The 16,951-nt window shown below is 45.2% G+C and overlaps 1 protein-coding gene across 4 annotated transcripts in view; it reads left to right on the top strand.

Annotated features, from left to right (window-relative positions):
• The window catches only part of Nr1i2 (nuclear receptor subfamily 1 group I member 2), a 44,564-nt gene that overhangs the window by 3,108 nt on the left and 24,505 nt on the right, over positions 1-16,951 (top strand). Inside the window, exon 1 of one of the 4 annotated variants that reach the window (XM_060370376.1) lies at positions 2,624-2,642. The exons of the other annotated variants lie outside the window; for them this stretch is intronic. The gene's annotated coding sequence lies outside the window, so the exon portion shown is untranslated. Of the gene's footprint in view, positions 1-2,623; positions 2,643-16,951 lie in introns of those variants that run through there. 4 annotated transcript variants of the gene reach the window in all.

Genomic DNA, 16,951 nt, shown 5'->3' with positions numbered 1-16,951 from the left:
CCATCCACTTATCCACAGACTTCATTGTTCTTCACAGCCAGATAAGATCTCATTGTGTTTGAGTACCACACTTTCCATTGTCGGTCAATAAAAATCTGAGCCCCTTTCATTTCCTAGCCTCTGTGGATAGAGCAGCAACGAATGCAGATTTCAGTTTTGCTGGCTGTAAATGGAAGATGGGCATCCTTATAACAATATTTCATTTTTCTGAGGCTGCGTCTGTTCCCAAGTGCCTGCATAGGCACCACAGTGCATGTAGGAACCTGCTCCAGAGATCAGGAGCATCGGATGGCCTGGAGCTGGGGTTCCCAGAGGTGGCGAACTGCCACACGGCACTGGGAACCAGACGCTGGTCTCTGCAGCAGCAGTGAGTGCTCTCAACCTCTAAGCCATCTCCCCAGGCCCACCTGAGCTTTCTCCTTCTATATTTCTGGGCCGTGTGCTTCCTTAAGTTGCCCATCCATATCCTTAGCTCATTCTTTTCGTTTGTTCAGTTTTTTGAAACAGGGTCCTGTGTAACCCATGCTGGCCTCACACTCGCTATGTAGCTAGGGCTAGCCTTGAACTCCTGACACTCCCCCCCCCCCCCCGCCTCCTGCTCCTAAATGCTGGCATCACAGGTAGGTAGCCCCATGCCCAGCCTCTGCTCATCCTGTACTGAGCCTTTTTCCTCATTTGAAGGAGCCTGTTGCTTACTCTTCCGAGCCAATCCTTTAGTCCAAGGACGTGAATATTCTCTGTGTCACTTGTTTAACTTGCAGCATCCTTCTGCTAGTGAGTCGATACAAGCAAGCGTGTTTTCTGCTCTCTTGCTATGGGAGGCTGATTTAAAGGAGGCTTTTTTTTTTCAGCCGTTAGGATTATGAAGGTATTTGAGCCAACTTTTGTCATTTAAAAGTAGGTTTATAGTTCCCATGTGATGCACTTTTCCGAATTATTCTAGAAAAGGTTCCTCTTTTCCTGACTTGTTTGAAGGCATTACCTTTGTCATACAGTAACCTGTTTCGTCTTCTTAGACCCACCTCCTCAGCCCGTTCCACTATGGATTTCATATTTTCTAATTTTTCTTCTGGAGATCTATTTTGTTTTAGCTATTTTGTCTGGCATTATATTGAATTCTCTTAAAGGTTGCAATAGATTCTAGATAAACAGTCATATTTTTTTACGTACAGTAGTAGAGTTTTGTTCCTTCCTTTCTCATGTAGCTTAATTTTTTTTTCTTACTGCTTTTTCCTGACCATTATGCATTATCCGCGACAGAGAATAGTCATGGTTTGATGTAGTCAATCAAATGGTCTGTATACCAGATGTCTGTGTTTAGTTGTTGAGATTTACTTTTATTTTATTTGTGTGGTTGCTTTTCCTGCATGTATGTCTGTGTACCACGTCTGTGCCTGGTGTTCATGGAGGGAGAAGAGGCCATTGAATTCTCTGTAACTGGAAGCACAGATGTTTGGAGGCTATCTGTGGGTGCTGGGAGTCAGACCCAGGACGAGAGCAGCCGGTGCTCTCAACTCCTGAGCCATCTCCCGGGCCTTGTATACTATAATTCTAAGGAGTGTTGTGCATAGAAATGTAGCATTCTTGCCATGTTCCTAACTTTAATCTCATAGTGCAAATTCATATTTCCTGGAACCTTCTTTGTGGGGTTCTCTGACGCTGTGACCGACCCCGCTTTCCTCTAGAGGATTTCAGTACTGACTAGGACCACCATTAGCTTGTGGGTCCCTGACCATACCATAGCTTGTGGTATAAATGGGAACTCAAGTCAGTTTGATTACAGGCTTGTCAGGAATTCTCAAAGCTACTATTTCTTTCTACCTCACCTGGAGCCACACCAGGAAAGACTCTGAGCTGCTGTGTTGGCCCCTGAGGACACCCTGGTTCGTGCTGAAGGCCGTGACCTTATCCACATGACTCCTTTACCAGGCCCCTGCCTCCAGTGTCCCTGTATCTCCCCAGGTTCCAAGTCTGGAGGAAAAAACCCTTTCTGTGTGGTGCTGGTGATAAAGCCTGTGTTTTCACTTTAACGAGAAGCTTGTTTGTATGTAAAGGTTTCTAGAAAGTGCCTTGCGTTGAGCTCATGAAGCCCTGTTCCTCCTGGTGAACCAAGATTTTCAAAATATCTTGAGTGGGTGTTGAGTTTTAGCAAATGTTTTTCACCCTTCTTAGTCTCTCTCTCTCTCTCTCTCTCTCTCTCTCTGTGTGTGTGTGTGTGTGTGTGTGTGTGTGAGGAGAAGAAAAAGATCCTCTCAACCTTCATGAGTTCAGAACGCGGTGGCCTCTAGAATAAACGACAGAGTAACAAGAGAAAAATCAAGATGCTTATGGGCATGTGGTTCATACGCATGTTCCACAGACAGAAAGCAGCTTTCTCAAAGCTGGGGCTTGGAGCTCTGTCTTAAATAGTGCTAACAAGAGGAGCAGAACAAATGCCTCCCAGCCACCCAGAACCTGGGGAGGCAGAGGCATGGGTCACGAGGGTTTATAGACAGACCCTGTCTTATATTACAGGGAATTTAAAAACGAAGAACAGGCATTGTTACAGTAGTGACAAGACAAAAGGGTGAGCTCCGTCAAGTTTGCAAATGGGGTGAACTGAGGAGAGGAGCAGTGGGTCCCAGATTCTGCAGGCCCTGCTGGTGAGTTTTTTTTTTTTTTTTTTTTTTTGCAGAGAGAGAAAGAGAGAGAGAGAGAGAGAGAGAGAGAGAGAGAGAGAGAGACTCTTTCAGTGCAGGAGGTAGAAGGGAGTGGAGAGGAGCAGACTTTGGTCTCCGATTCCCTGTACCGGTTTTAATGAGCAGGAAAGGGCAGTATCTTCCCGGATTGTAACTGCCTTCAGCTCAGCAAGCTTCAGTACTTCCGGAAGAAATAGTTTAAGGCTTTTCATTTTCACTGTGAATGGACTTTCTCAGTTAGATGGCTTATCAAGGTGGGCGGAAGCAGAAATGCCCCAACAGCCACTGGGACCTTCAGAAGGGAGTTGGGTATTTTTGTTTTTGTTTTGCTTTATTTCCTCATTAAAAAGAACTGAAATTCAGGGAAGGAACGACATCAGCTCAATGCTTGAAGGGGCTGTCATGGCGACCTGTACTCAGCCTCAGAGCCGCTCCAGGTGTGAGTGCAGGACCTGGCCTCCAAGTGAGGCCCCTTTTGCACATGGGACCTTCCGTGTGGTCTGTTTGGAGGAGGCTGGGAAGAACACCCTGCTTCTTAGACCCTGCTCATCCACCCCGAACCCCCAGGAAAGGCAGAGAATAGTTGCCCTTTGATACGTATAAGACAAAGAAGCAAATCTAAAGCCACGGGCGCACGAAATAACTCTCAGTCTCTCCGGGTCCCACGGAAGGGATCGAAGTACGGAACCATGGGTGTGGTGGCAATACACATGCCCGGAAGAGACGGGTGCTAGCTCGGAGGCCACCGTGTCCTGTCCTGTCAGACGCAGAACAAGGGCACGGGGTGTCCTTGTGCTGACTGCCGTGCCAGCTTTCACCAATACCCAGGAAGAGTCACAAGCCTTCCGACCTTTCACTTCTGTTGACCGAGGTGGGGAGGCACAAAGGCCAACTTTCATTGATAGCAGCGGAGCTCTGTTTGCATACATGACTTGGGTTCGCTGGGTTTGCCATCGAAACGACCTCTGGAGGTCACCTCCATGCCAAGGGGGAGGAGCGTTTTGTTTACAGTACTTGAAACCATTTAAAAAAACAGCCTGGCCTCCATGCGTTTTGTGGCAGTCTATCCACTTGTGGTACAGAATGATCCGGTAAAGGGGAGCGGTAATCAGCCCAGCCCCTTCCTGCCTTCATTAACCCGGGCACACCCTGGAGCCCCTGAGTTTTCCTCTTTCCTGGTTCTGTCCCTGGGAGGGAGAGGGGATCGGCCCTGCTCCGCCCACGTCACAGGCATCTCTACATGAAGTCATGATTTCGTAATCATCTGCAAACAGCGAAAAGCCCCTGTAAATGTTGGTCAATTCGTTTACCAACCTTCTCCCCTTGTTGGACAAAGCCCGTTGTTTCACAAGCAAGCCCGGCTTCCCCACTATGGCCTTCTAGAATAATTCCCCCTGGGGTTTTCCTTACACTCTGCACGGTCCTGTCATTTACACACGCTCTCCTGCATCCTAGTGATTGCGTTTCCTCCGCCACGTGTCCTCCGCCTTAGGCCCTCACTTCCCCCTCGGGCTGTGTACTCACCTTTATGTAATCTCAGAGTTCTCTGTCATCTGGAAGTTTTTTAGCCACGACTCACAAGGAGCCCGGTGAGTGAGCACAGCCTCTTCGTGGGGAAGGGGCTGTCTCTCTGCACATTAGCTTTAAAAGTCGGCTACAAAGTGAATCCTAAGCAGGATGTAGTGGCATATGCCTGTGATCCTAGCACGAGGGGAGTCAGAGGCAGGTGGACCTCTGTGAGTTCGAGGCCAGCCTGGTCTAGGATAGCCACGGCCACACAGAGAAACCCTGTCTTTAAAAAACAAAACAAAACAAAACAAAAGAAAACAAAGTGAGTCGTTTTGCACATCTATGGAAAGCTATCAGAGTAGGCCGCTCCTTTGCATCCTTTTTGAGTGCTGCTGATTTGGGGTTCTGTTAGCTGGATTTCTGAGGTCTGTCCTTTTCTCCAAGCATGGCAGGCCAGCACCAGCAGTGTCTCGGGGAGCCTGTCAGGGCCGAGAGCCCAGCCCTGAGCCAGCTGAGAGGCTCCCAAGTGACTGAGTGTTCTGTAAAGCTACCAGAGTGCCTGGGAGGCGAGCCCAGTTCTAGATTGCTGTGAACAGTGGGGATGAGGAAAGAGCGGTAAGAAGGAAGGTGGAAAATCTCAGCCTCGGGACTCCGGCCATTACACAGGGTTTTCTGGCACAGTTCTAGAATCCATGCCACTCAGATCTAGACAGCCGGATGGCCAGGCTGCCCTTAGAACCCACACCCTCTGAATGAACTCCAGCTGCTCGCTCCTCCAGGGTGCCCCTCTGGTCTCCCTGTTCCGGCCAATTCCATGTACAAGGCAGGATACTCAAACCAGATCAATATATGGATTTTTCCTGTAAAAGTCTTTAAATGTTTGATCAACATTTGTTCTGAATTTCTTTTTTTCTTTCTTTCTTTTTTTTTTTTTTTTTTTTTTTTACATTTTTACATTTTTAGTGGGGTTAAAATAGTTTTATTGTAATAATTTCTGGTATTTTTTTTTAAATCAATGCTAAGTCTGAACTTAGGGTCTCACTCTCTCTACACAGAGCCATAGCCTCAGCCACTTCGCTATTTTTATATTAGTTTTGTTCTTTGACCATTTCACGATGTGTATAATGTATCCTGACGACTCTTTCCCCCTACCTTCTTTTATTTCCTTCTGTTCCCAGCAACCCACTCCCTCATCCCTGCCAGACCCTTCCCCAGCTTCATATCTTTTAGGTTTATTTATTTATTATTTATTTATTTATTTATTTATTTTTGCAGCATGGCTCATTTGGTTTAACCTGGGCTATCCATCCAGCGGGCATAGCCACTGGAGCCTGGTAGGTTCACTGGGGTCCACAGATGGAGGGCAGTGACTGCCCTTCTCCCTGAATCCACCCTTAGCTATTTTTAAATGTGTGGTTTAGTAATGGCAAGCACATTGACACTCTTGTGTAATCCCACTCCAGACCGTCATTCCACGACACCGAATCTCTGTGCCCATCAAGCACCTCCCCACGCCTTTCCCCTGCAGCTGTGCTCTCTCTTTCTTTGAGCTAGGCTATGTGCACATCTCATTTAAAGAAACCCACACGTGGTTTGCTTTGCAGCTGGTGCATCTCATTCGGCATTTGGCATTTCAAGGCTCATGCACAGCAGCATAGGATTTACCTCCTTTTAAGAGTTAACTAGCATTCTATAATTCTGTTGATCCATTCTTCTAGGGGGTTAATCATTAGTTTTCCTGGTGGAGCTAAGGGTGTTCCCTAGGGCCCTGTACATGTTAGGGTTTCACCACGAAAGCCACATCCCAGTCATCCATCCAGTGATGGCCATGAGTTGCTTCCGCCTTTTAGCTCTGCTGAATAAAGCTGCTGTGTTAAAGGTTATGCAAACATCTCTTCAAGACTCCAGTTTCAACTGTTTTTACTTAGACCTTGAAGTGGTTGTGGATAATATTGTAATTCTTTTATCCATTGTTTTGAGAACTATGGTGCCATTTTTTTTTTTTTTTAATAATGGCTGTACCATTTTCCACCACACCGGCAGGGCACGAGGACCCCAGGTTCTCCGTATCACTGCCAGTGTCTTTCATTTGCTTATTTGGAGATGGCTACCATCCTAATGAATGTGAAGCAATATCTCCCTATGGGTCTGATTTGCATTTTGCTAATGATTAGTGAGGTTGAACTTTTTGGCAAGTAATGTACTTCCAGGTTTTGGGAGATTTGTCTTGTTTTTTTTTTTTTTTTTTTTTTTTTTTTTTATGATGAGCACAATATATTTTTTTTCTGTGCATTTCCCAGCAACTTGGAGGACATGTTGGATTCATCATCCCTAATACCTGTAATTTATCGTGATTTCTTTTCTCATTTCTTTCCCTCATAAATGCATAGTCTCTTTGGTACCTATATTTGTACTTATAATCTTCCATTCTTTTTTTTTTTCTCTCGTTTTACTGATTTATTTATTTTGGGTTTTTTGAGACAGGATCTCTCTTCTCTCTCTTTCTCTCTTTCTCTCTCTCTCTCAGTTCCTGGCATTCTCTGTGTAGGCTAGACTAGCCTCCAACCCGTAATCTCTACTGCCCCAGCGTCCAGGGTACCAAACGTACAGCCATCTTGGTATTGTTTTCTTCAGGTGGGACTCCACGCACAGTGTCAGCTTCAGTCATATTGGCTGACTGAGGGCCCGTCAGCTAAACTGAACACCCAGGGAGCATTGCCTCCCAATGCTGACTCAGAAGTTGGCCTGTGGCTGGGATGGTGAGTACACAGGACAGGAAGAGACCTGGGGAAAGAGTAAAAGGCAGCCTCCTTGGCGACCCACCTTTTGTGTGTGGTCTCAGAGAGCCCCTGGGCAGACTGGCCAGCCTTCGTGTCCCTGGGGGTGGGGATGAGGCAGAATGAGCTCTGAGAAGTCCTTGAAGATTGTGCTATCAGATGAATCAACTTCCTGTTTGGTCAGGTGCCCTGATTTGTTCTGGCTGCCCAGGCAGCTGTTGCTCCATTATTTATTCTGACAAAACCGCAGCTTATGGTGGTTTTACTTATTCTTCTCCGGCCTCTGCACCAACCAACTGCCTCTCTGCTTGTCTCATGCTGCCTTAAGGAATTCACCCATTATCTGGGGTCCCCATTTTCTCCTCCTCTTCTTCCTCCTCCTCCTCCTCTTCTCTCTCTCTCTCCCCTCCAGGCTCTCACTGTGTAACGTTGGCTGACCTGAACCTCACATAGGTAGACCTGGCTGGCCTCAGACTCACAGAGATTTGTCTGCCTCTGCCTCCCCTAGTGTTTGGATTACAGGCGTGGGTCACCACCTATGGCTGCCCTCTCATCTCTTAACTCTGTCTCCCCAATTCTAGCATCTAACCTCCAGGCATTCAAGGTCTTGAACTTTCATCTGTTCCTTTACTCTTCCTAGTTCACAATCCTTGGATCCCCTTCCCCTTTAGTTTTCTCTGTCTCTGTCCACTCTGTGTGTGACCAGCCTCCTCTCCACTGGCCATTCCTTGTCTAGGATTTCAGTCTTTCTCTCCTCTCTAACATGAATTTGCTATTCACCCGACTCTCTGACCAATTTGCCAACCTCACCTATTGAACATCGTATTCCTTGTTGCTCCAAAAATTCTACTTCTCAGAGCTGGAGAGATGGCTCAGAGGTTAAGAGCACTGACTGCTCTTCCAGAGGTCATGAGTTCAATTCCTTAGCAGCTACATGGTGGCCCGCAACCATCTATAATGAGATCTGGTGTTCTCTTCTGGTGTGCAGGTGTACATGCAGACATTTTATACATAGTAAATAAGTCTTTTTAAAAAATTGAAAAAACTCTACTTGCCATGGCTGTCTGGGATTCCTGCCTGTGGGCATGGGGTGGGTGTCAGTACATGACTCACCTTTGCTCTCCTACAGTTTCTAAATATTTAGCTCCAAAGGTTGCTAATGGAGCTCCCTTCCCATCCTCCTCAGGACTCAAAGTTTCTTCTTTTTTAAACATTACTTTACTTTTATTTCATATGCATTGGTGTTTGCTTGCATATATGTCTGTGTGAGAGAGTTCAGATCCCCCGAGCAGAAGGTACAGATCGTTGTGAGCTGCCATGTGGGTGCTGGGAATTGAACCCAGGACCTCTGGGAGAGTCAAGTGCTCTTAACCACTGAGCCATCTCTCCAGCCCTCAAAGTCTTTTCTAATACCTTCTCTCTGTCTTCTCCTCTGCCCCCCCCCTCGGCCCCCCATTCTATCCTGGACTACTGCGTCATCTACAATCATTTAAGCACTCACACAGATGTGCTGCACGCTGTGGCTTAATCCTTCATGGGTCAGCATACTTCAGGTCCACGAACCTGGGTCAGGCGCTCGCTGGCCCAAAGCCGAATCTAAACTCCATCCACGTCTCCTGGTTCCCAGAACCAAGAACACTGCCCTGCCAGGGTCCCTGTGCCGAGCTGCGTTCTAAGCCCCTGTCCTGTTGGCAGCAGCCCAGAGGGACTTCAACGTTCATCCTCTAGTGGACTGCCTTGTGTCCATCGGCCAGACACTGATGATAACGGTGGGGGTTCTTATCTGTTACCTCAATTCTGATGTGTCACACACTATGCCTTTCTGTGCCAACATCAGTGTTCGAGTAATTTGTAACAATTTGTACAATTTAAGAAGAGTTCAAGTCTTCTAAATGTGTTCTCTTTTATACATTATTTTGGTGACTCTGGGTGTTTCGCTTTTTCACAGAGCACAGTTCTCCACTGAAAATTTTCTCAATATTATTCTTTTTGTCCAGTTTATTTATTTCGCCTTTCATAATTTTTTAAAGTTTTTCTCATTTCAATACTTGGACCAGTGTAAGCCTGATTTTTTTTTTTTTTTAAATTAACAGTTTTTCAATTTTGATCACGTTTTTCCCCATCTTCCAACTCGAACCAGGTCTTCTCCACCTCCCTTTCCACCCAACTTTATATTCTCTCTCAAAAAAAAAAAAAAACAACCCACAAATATAAAAGTCAGAACAAACAAACAAACAAACAAACAAAAAAGAAGACAAGACAAAACAGAAGAAAATGAAGCAAACAAACAAACTCACAAAGTTTGTTTTGCGTTGGCCAACCAGGCCTGGAGTGTGGTTTACCCAGTGACACCCCGCAGAAGAAAAATAACTTTCCATTTGCCAATAAGTACCAATTGCAAATAGTTTCTTGATTAGGGGTGGTGACGGGCGACATGCAGGAAGGACTGCAGTGAGCAAGCGAGCTTCCTGGAGATGGCCCACTGTTTTGTGTGGCTGCAGTGGGTGGACCTTGGAGAGACACGGTCCCAGGGGCTTTGTCTCTGGATTGCTTCTTGCCGCTGCTGTGCCTTCGCATGCTGGTCATTTCTGTGTCCCTCATATACCTGGCATGGCGTGACCGGGCACGGGGAGACCGTTACTGCCTGTAGTCCGGTGAGACTGCTTCCTGGGTGGTAGCCTACTCTGTTGGGCAAATTTCCTGCAGATCAACGCGAAGATGTACTTTCATGAAGTAATGCTGTTTAGATGAACCGATGGTTTTTATAATTCCTGATGACGACTTTAAACAATTCCTAAATCGAGCCAAGTGCTTTTAAGAAGTTAAGAAGTTATGACAGCTGGTAGCAAGTTTAAAGTTAGAATCAAAAGTAGACTAGCAAAGGCTGCCCAGGTTAGAAAAGGAGATCAGTAGGCTTTCACATGTTAATTGTGCTAGGAAGAAAGATAGGCTTGGGACAAATTAATAATCAAGAAAAACATTCTCTCTAGGTTACGTCCAGGGAGGAGGTCACAGGTCTACGTGTGCACCATCATAAGCAAGGTCAGGAATAGGAGTGGGTAGTCCTGGTGTGAGTATAAAAACTCACAAGAGTTTGGATTACCTACCTTAACTATACAAGACTGTACAAGACCTGTTTATTGGTTAAAAAAAAAAAAAAAAAAAAAAACAACCGTGTTAACATAAAAAAAAAAAAAACATTGCTTTGAACTTGTAATGTCTTTGTGGAAAGGAAGACAGATAAAACTGTTGCTTTGAAAGACAGATAAAGAATGTTTGGTTAGGTGTGAGTTTTGATAGGAAAGAATGCGATCGATAATCCTGCTGCAACTCCCTCTTGAGCAATGAGAAAACATGTAACCTATGGCTACGAGGTAATTTTTATTCTTACACAGAGAACTTTGCTTTAGAGTATGTATGTATGTATGTATGTATGAAGTTGTTGGAGCTCTCTTTAGAATTTGCTCTGTTCACTGAGTATGTGTGTATGGATGTAAAGTTGGAGCCTGCCTTGCTTCATCCATCAAGTGTGTGTGTATGATTTTCTTCCTGTTTTTTGGTGTGGGGGGAGTGGCAGTTCAAGACAGGGTTTCCTTGTGTAGCGTTAGCTGTCCTGGACTTGCTTTGTAGACCAGGCTGTCCTCGAACTCACAGAGATCCGCCTGCCTCTGCCTCCCCCAGTGCTGGGATCACAGGTGTGCACCATTGTGCCCAGCTTTCCCTTCTTTTCTCTCCCTACCATCAGCGGTCCGCTGACCATCACCAGTGGCAGCGTGTGCAGGATGCCATCAGCTCCCATCGTCTGTCCCTGATAGCCTTCCCACCCCAGTGCCCGCTCCCCACAGCAGGAGCAATCAGCTCTGGCCTGTAAAGAGGTAAAAGAGCTGAGTTTCTCACCAGTGACAAGCAGTTCTGGCCACCATCAGTAGAAGCCCCCATTGGTAACAATTAGTTTTGATCCAGCTTTTTATCCTCAAAAAGAAAGTCTGCTGGGTGATCAGTCGCCAACTCTTCGTCCACCTGCCTCAGTTTACCCAGCCCTGTATCGAAGTCGGTCATCTACAGGGTGGTGCCCTGTGTCTACTTCTCCCTCTCAGTACTGGGACCCTGTCTGGTTTGAACCTGTGCAGGTCTTGTACACACTGCCACAATCGCTGTCATTTTATGTGTGTATCGCTCTGTCACATTGTGTCTGAAAGACACTGTTCACGTGGAGTCATCCGAGGCCCCTGACTCTTTAAATCTTTCTGCCTCATCTTCCAAATAGATCCCCGAGCCTCGAGAGGAGTGTTTGGATAAAGGCATCCCATTTTGAACTGAGTACTCTGAAGTCTCTCACTTCTTGTGTATTGTCTCTGTGTTAATTCCCATCTACGGCAAGAAGGATCTTCTCTGACGAGGGCCGAGCAAGGAACCGACCTGTGTGGAGAGCAACCTGTCATCAGGAGTCATTTATTGCTAGGTTCCTTCAGTGGAATAGCAGTGTTAGGTTTTTCCGTAGGCCCACAACCTATTTAGTCTTAGTCTCTTGGCTATGTTAGCAGTGAGGGGTATGGGTTCCATCTCATGAGTGGGCCTTAAACCCAATATTTTGAAAAAGGAGTTGGTCACTCCCCTAACATATATGAGGCTATTACGCCATTACAGTTTGCAGATGGGGTGCCGTTGCAGGTCCCAGGGTTTATAGCTGGGTGATAATGACAGTTATTACTTTTCTCCTCCCGTACCCTGTAGAACATTTTTCAGCAATGTGAACTCTAGTCAGTGGGGGTGAAGCTTCTAACTCTTCACCAGCTTGCTTTTCTGTGTTTGGTGGCATAAGTATCGGTTTCAGTGACCTGCCTTACCATCAGGGAGAGAGCAGCCAATAACCTTGGCAATAGCCTATGACTGGGGAGGAGGGGGGGTGAGGGGGAATGTGCATGAGACATCTTTGTTAAAATTTCTCTTTTTAACAATTTTTTTTGAGACAGGTTCTCACTACATAGCCTCAATGGGCCTTGAATTCAATTTGTAGACCAGGTTGACCTTGAACTCACAGAGATCACCACCACCTCTGCTTCCCCAGTCCTGGGATTAAAGGCACGTGCTCCCATGCCTGGGAAGGGCAGGCCTCTTTTTACTGCCTGAGTTATTGACTATATTTTTCTTTTAATGCTTGGAAATGCTCTCTGTCAGCTGACTATTGTGAGTAAGAGAGCTGAAGTTCTAGGTAATGCTCCTTGGCTCTGTTCGATTAGTTGTTTCAATGTAATTTAACTGGGGATGTGTTTACTCTTGGTGAGACTCGTTTCCAGCCTCTTTTTTCCTGTTCCTCAAGCATATCCTTCTCCGCCCTTTGGCTGGAAGACTGCAGCAGTGGGCTGGCTGCTCTGGTAGAGTGCTCGCGCAGCAGGGCCAGCATGAATGGATCAGTCCCCAGCACCACATAAAATTTAGGAGGGCGGCATATGTCCGTAATTCTGGCGCTTGAGAGGTGGCGGTAAGAGGATCAGAAGTTCAAGGCCTTCCTCGGCTATGTAGTGAGTTTGAATCCAGCCTGAGATAGAGAGACAGAGACAGAAAGACAGACAGAGACAGAGAGTAGAGAGAGAGGAGCAGAGGAGAAGAGAAAAGAGGAGAGGAGAGGAGAAGAGAAGAAAAGAAAAGAGAAGAGAAAAAAAGAAAAAAAAAGACTACATGCGATTTACCTTCAAAATCTTGCAACTTCCTGGATAAGGAGACAGTCCTTATTTTTGAGGCAGGCTCCTTCGCCTATGAAGAGATTTTTTTTTTAAATTTGTGTATATCTGCATGTACACCTGCACACCAGAAGAGGGCATCAGATCACATTATAAATGGTTGTGAGCCACCATGTGGTTGCTGGGAATTGAACTCAGGTCCTCTGGAAGAACAGGCAGTGCTCTTAACTGCTGAGCCATCTCTCCAGCCCTATGAAGAGATTGTTGTCTTCCAAACACGCTACGCTAAGGAAGATGCCACTCTGCTTTTTAGAAAGTTCTAGCTCAGTCTGCACATCACAGGCGGCAGCAGATACCTCCTGAGGGGAAATCAGCCTTCTGTCTTTGGTCCTTCTACTTTTTCACCTCACATCTAGCCCTCTACAAACACCAAGCTTACTGGCTTTTCTTTCCCAAAATAGAATCTCTTTGCTCCATCCTTGTCCCCAAGGAGGAGGTGGAGGTCAGCTTGCCTCTCAAACACTCTCTCCTGGATGGAATTTTAGTTTGCTTGATTCTTGTTGTCTCACAGTACACTGGTGTCTTTAAAGATGCTCACTTGGTGATTAATTTGTCTTTCCCTGGCTTTTGCATCAGGGTCATTTGTACAACTACTGTATGCGACGAGAATTATTTTAGTTCAAATACCAGATATCTCATCATTTTATCCATTAATGCTTCAAATTATTTCTTTTGGAGGTAAGAAGTGGATAGGGATTGTATTTTAGAAGAAAGTGAGCCACAATATAAAACATCAATAATAATTCCTTAATATCATTTAGTACCAGCTGTTGCCAGGTTCCCTCACTGACTGTTCCATGACTATGCTGGTTTGTTCCGGTAACTATTGTTTTTTGAGTAATATGCCTCTTAGGGCTTTTGGCTTTTACTCTGTAAGGGTTCCATTGCCAACCTCCTTCATTTTGTCGTTGTTTATTCACAGGAGAATTTAACCCTTTGAAGTCTTGCTCAGTTCTTAGGCCAGTGGCACCTTGTTCTTCCCATTGAATCACCCTAGAGGAGGACACATAAAATCCATCTTTGTCTCTTTCTAGCTTCATTCATTTGTTGGCTGGAAGCAATTATAGTGTTACTACTCGAGCATATTTCTTTGATTACTAATAAGGCTGAGCATTTTGAATATATAAAACTCCGCATTTGATTTGATCACACCATCCTTCTAATTGGCACGTCTGTGGTAAATGTTCACCTTGTTATGCCCTTTGTTTCCATTTTTGCAATTTTTTGATGGGCAGTTTAGTTTTATTCTTTGGTTGTGGGGATCCAACACAAGGTCATGCTAGGCAAGCACTCTACTGTTGAGTTACATCCTTGGCCCTTGAAGGATAATTTCAACTTTTGTTTGTTCGTTTTACATAGTTGGATACGATCTTTCTGTGCTGAGGTAGTTTCTATCAGCACTGTACGTCACGTAGCTCTCCATTCAGATGCGGGTATTTACAGGCGTGTACTTTAGTGCTTGTTTTTGACTCACACTTAGTTGTCCTGAGATTCTGTGATGAATGTGTGAGTTGGAATTGGGATAGATTCGCACCTCCACCTCTCAATAAAAGACATCCTTTCAGTGAGAGCCACGGGAAAGTGGTTTTCTTTTTGCTGACTGCATGACTTCCTGCCTACTAAATTCTTATATATCATCCTAGTCCGACGTACTGTTGCTGTGATGAAACACTGACCAACAGCAACCCAGCTTCCAGCTCACCGCCCATCACAGAGGAAGGTCAGGACAGGACCTCGAGGCAGGAACTGGAGCAGAGGTCATGGAGAAACGCCACTTCCCAGCTTGCTCTTTATAGCTTGTCTTTCTCATATAACCCATAACCACCTGCCTGGAGGTGGCGCCACCCATGGTGGACTGTGTCCTCCTAAATCAATGTTACTCAAGAAAATGCCTTACAGACATGCTTGGGGGATAATCTGACAGAGGCAATCCATCAACTGAGGTTACCTCTTCCCAGGTCACTGTGTCATGTTGACAAAACCAACCAGCACCCATATAGTCTTTGGTTGAGAACCTTTAAAAATTTATTTCAATAAAGTAGTTGTTGTTTTTAACCAGCAACCATTACTTTAAACACTGCAGACTTTAACCATTGTAGGCCTGGTATGGTGCTGAGCACCCTTAATCCCAGCACTCAGGAGGCAGAGACAGATGTGTCTCTGGTCTACAAAGCGAGTACCAGGATAACCAGAGCAACACAGAGAAACTCTGTTTCCAATGACAAACAAACAACAACAAATACCCTTTTTTTTTCCATCTTTATTTCCTTCCAAATAAGATCTAATGTTTTTCAAATTATAACAAGAAATTAAAATATTTTTGGAATTATATCAAATCTATAAATTAAATTGTGGTCCTTATAATACTCAATGTTATGGATCCTTTCCATCATTTCTTTTAGAGTTTAAAGTTTTATGGCATTCTTCTCACATTATTGGTTATCTGTTGGTGACCCAGGTGGAAACTACCCACTCTTATGTATTTATCCTGGTTGTCACAATAACCAGTTCTTAGAGTTTCTGTCTGGGTTTCCTAGAATTTTGAAGCGTCACTTGCTTTGAGAGTCACGTCTTGTTTTGGCTTGTTTGTTTCATGTTTTGTTACACGGGGCAACTCCTTGGCTGATAAATTATGAACAAGTCTATTGACACTGACATGTCATTTTCTTCCTGGTTTTTCTGAGGATAAACGGTGTATTTCTTTAGACCATATAGTAGTAGTTCTGGGTGAAACAGGCTATCATTATTACATTAGGAAGACTCATTCCATTTCTGGCTTTTAAAAGTTTTGCTGTGTGCGTTGGTTTCCTGCTGTTTGTGGTTTAGATTTTTCATTTATGTGAGTACTATGCTTGCATGTATGCTCTGACCACATGCATGTGTGATGTCTGCAGACATCAGAACCGATCCCCCGGGAACTGAAATTAGAGATGGTTGTTAGCCACCATGTGGGTGCTGGGAACCGAATCTGGGTCCTCAGCAGGAAGAGAAGGGGCTCTTACCTGCTGATCCCTCCTCCCAGCCCCAACTGTTTGTTTCTTAATCAGAAAAGACACAGTACATTGTCAGTATCCTACCAAGAAGTAGGAAGGGAAACATGCAGAGATGGGAAAAGACCTTTCTCTTTGAGGTCTCTCGAGGCCTCTAAGCATGGCTTTTCTGTGAGCTATTGGGATTTTCAGCAAAAATGACCCAATACACTCCTTCTAAACTGATGGAAAATCTATTCATAGAACCCTAACTGTTTAAAAAATGTTCATTGATCTTATGTTACCTGAGGACAGGTTAGATGACTACTTAACTGTGATGAGTGTACCCACGAAGGGTTCTGCTGCCCCAGAGGAGCCTGTGGAGCCCTGGCCTCCCACAGTTCACTGGGGGGCAGCTGGCAGAAGGACCAGTGTGTTGTTCACTGTGAGGCTCTTCAGAGGGCATTTGAGACTAAGCTGAAGTTGGTAAGTGTTAGACACTCAGTAAAGAACCCTACTGCTGAGAAAGAAAAGAAAACGAGAACTGCAGTCAGCAAGACACAGCGTGGTCTGAATAGGAATGTTCCCCATGGGCTCATAGATGTAGCATAGTGGTGCTACTTGACAGGGATTAGGGGATATGGCTTTGTTGAAGGAAGTATGTCATGGGGGGTGGGCTTTGAGGTCTCAAGTGCTCAAGCCAGGCCCAGCGTCACTCTCTGTTGCTTTTGGATCCAGACGTAGAATTCTCAGCTGCCATGTCTGCCTGCAAGCCGTCATGCTCCTCACCATGATAACAACGGACTAAATCTCTGAATTTGTAAACTAGCCCCGGTAAAATGCTTTTCTTTAAAAGAGTTTGTATGGTCATGATGTCTCTTCACAGCAATAGAACACTGGCTAGGACACATGGGAATAAGGTTTGGGGAAACTGAGGTCCTTTTTAACATCTGGCCATCTGTTTACAATATCCTCTGCTTGTAAACATAATTTGTAGCTTTTCATCCAGTGGTATTTGTTTTACGAAGCTGGGTGACCTTGTGTTTCACGCACATACATTTTGAATTCAATATCCTCTTGATTGACTGTGCCCTTCATCACCGCTTTTCTTGTTCTTGTTCTTCTCCTCCTTCTTTTTCTTCTTCTTCTTCTCCTCCCCCCACCCTTTGAGACAGAGTTTCTGTATTTACCCCTGGCTGTTCTGGAAATTGCTCTGTAGAGCAGGGTGGTCTTGAACTCAGAGATTTGCCTGCCTCTTCCTTCCAAATGTTGGGATT

This window comes from Meriones unguiculatus, chromosome 17, assembly GCF_030254825.1.
Source record: "Meriones unguiculatus strain TT.TT164.6M chromosome 17, Bangor_MerUng_6.1, whole genome shotgun sequence".
Classification (NCBI taxonomy): domain Eukaryota; kingdom Metazoa; phylum Chordata; class Mammalia; order Rodentia; family Muridae; genus Meriones; species Meriones unguiculatus.
This window is presented reverse-complemented; position numbering and strand designations above follow the sequence as displayed.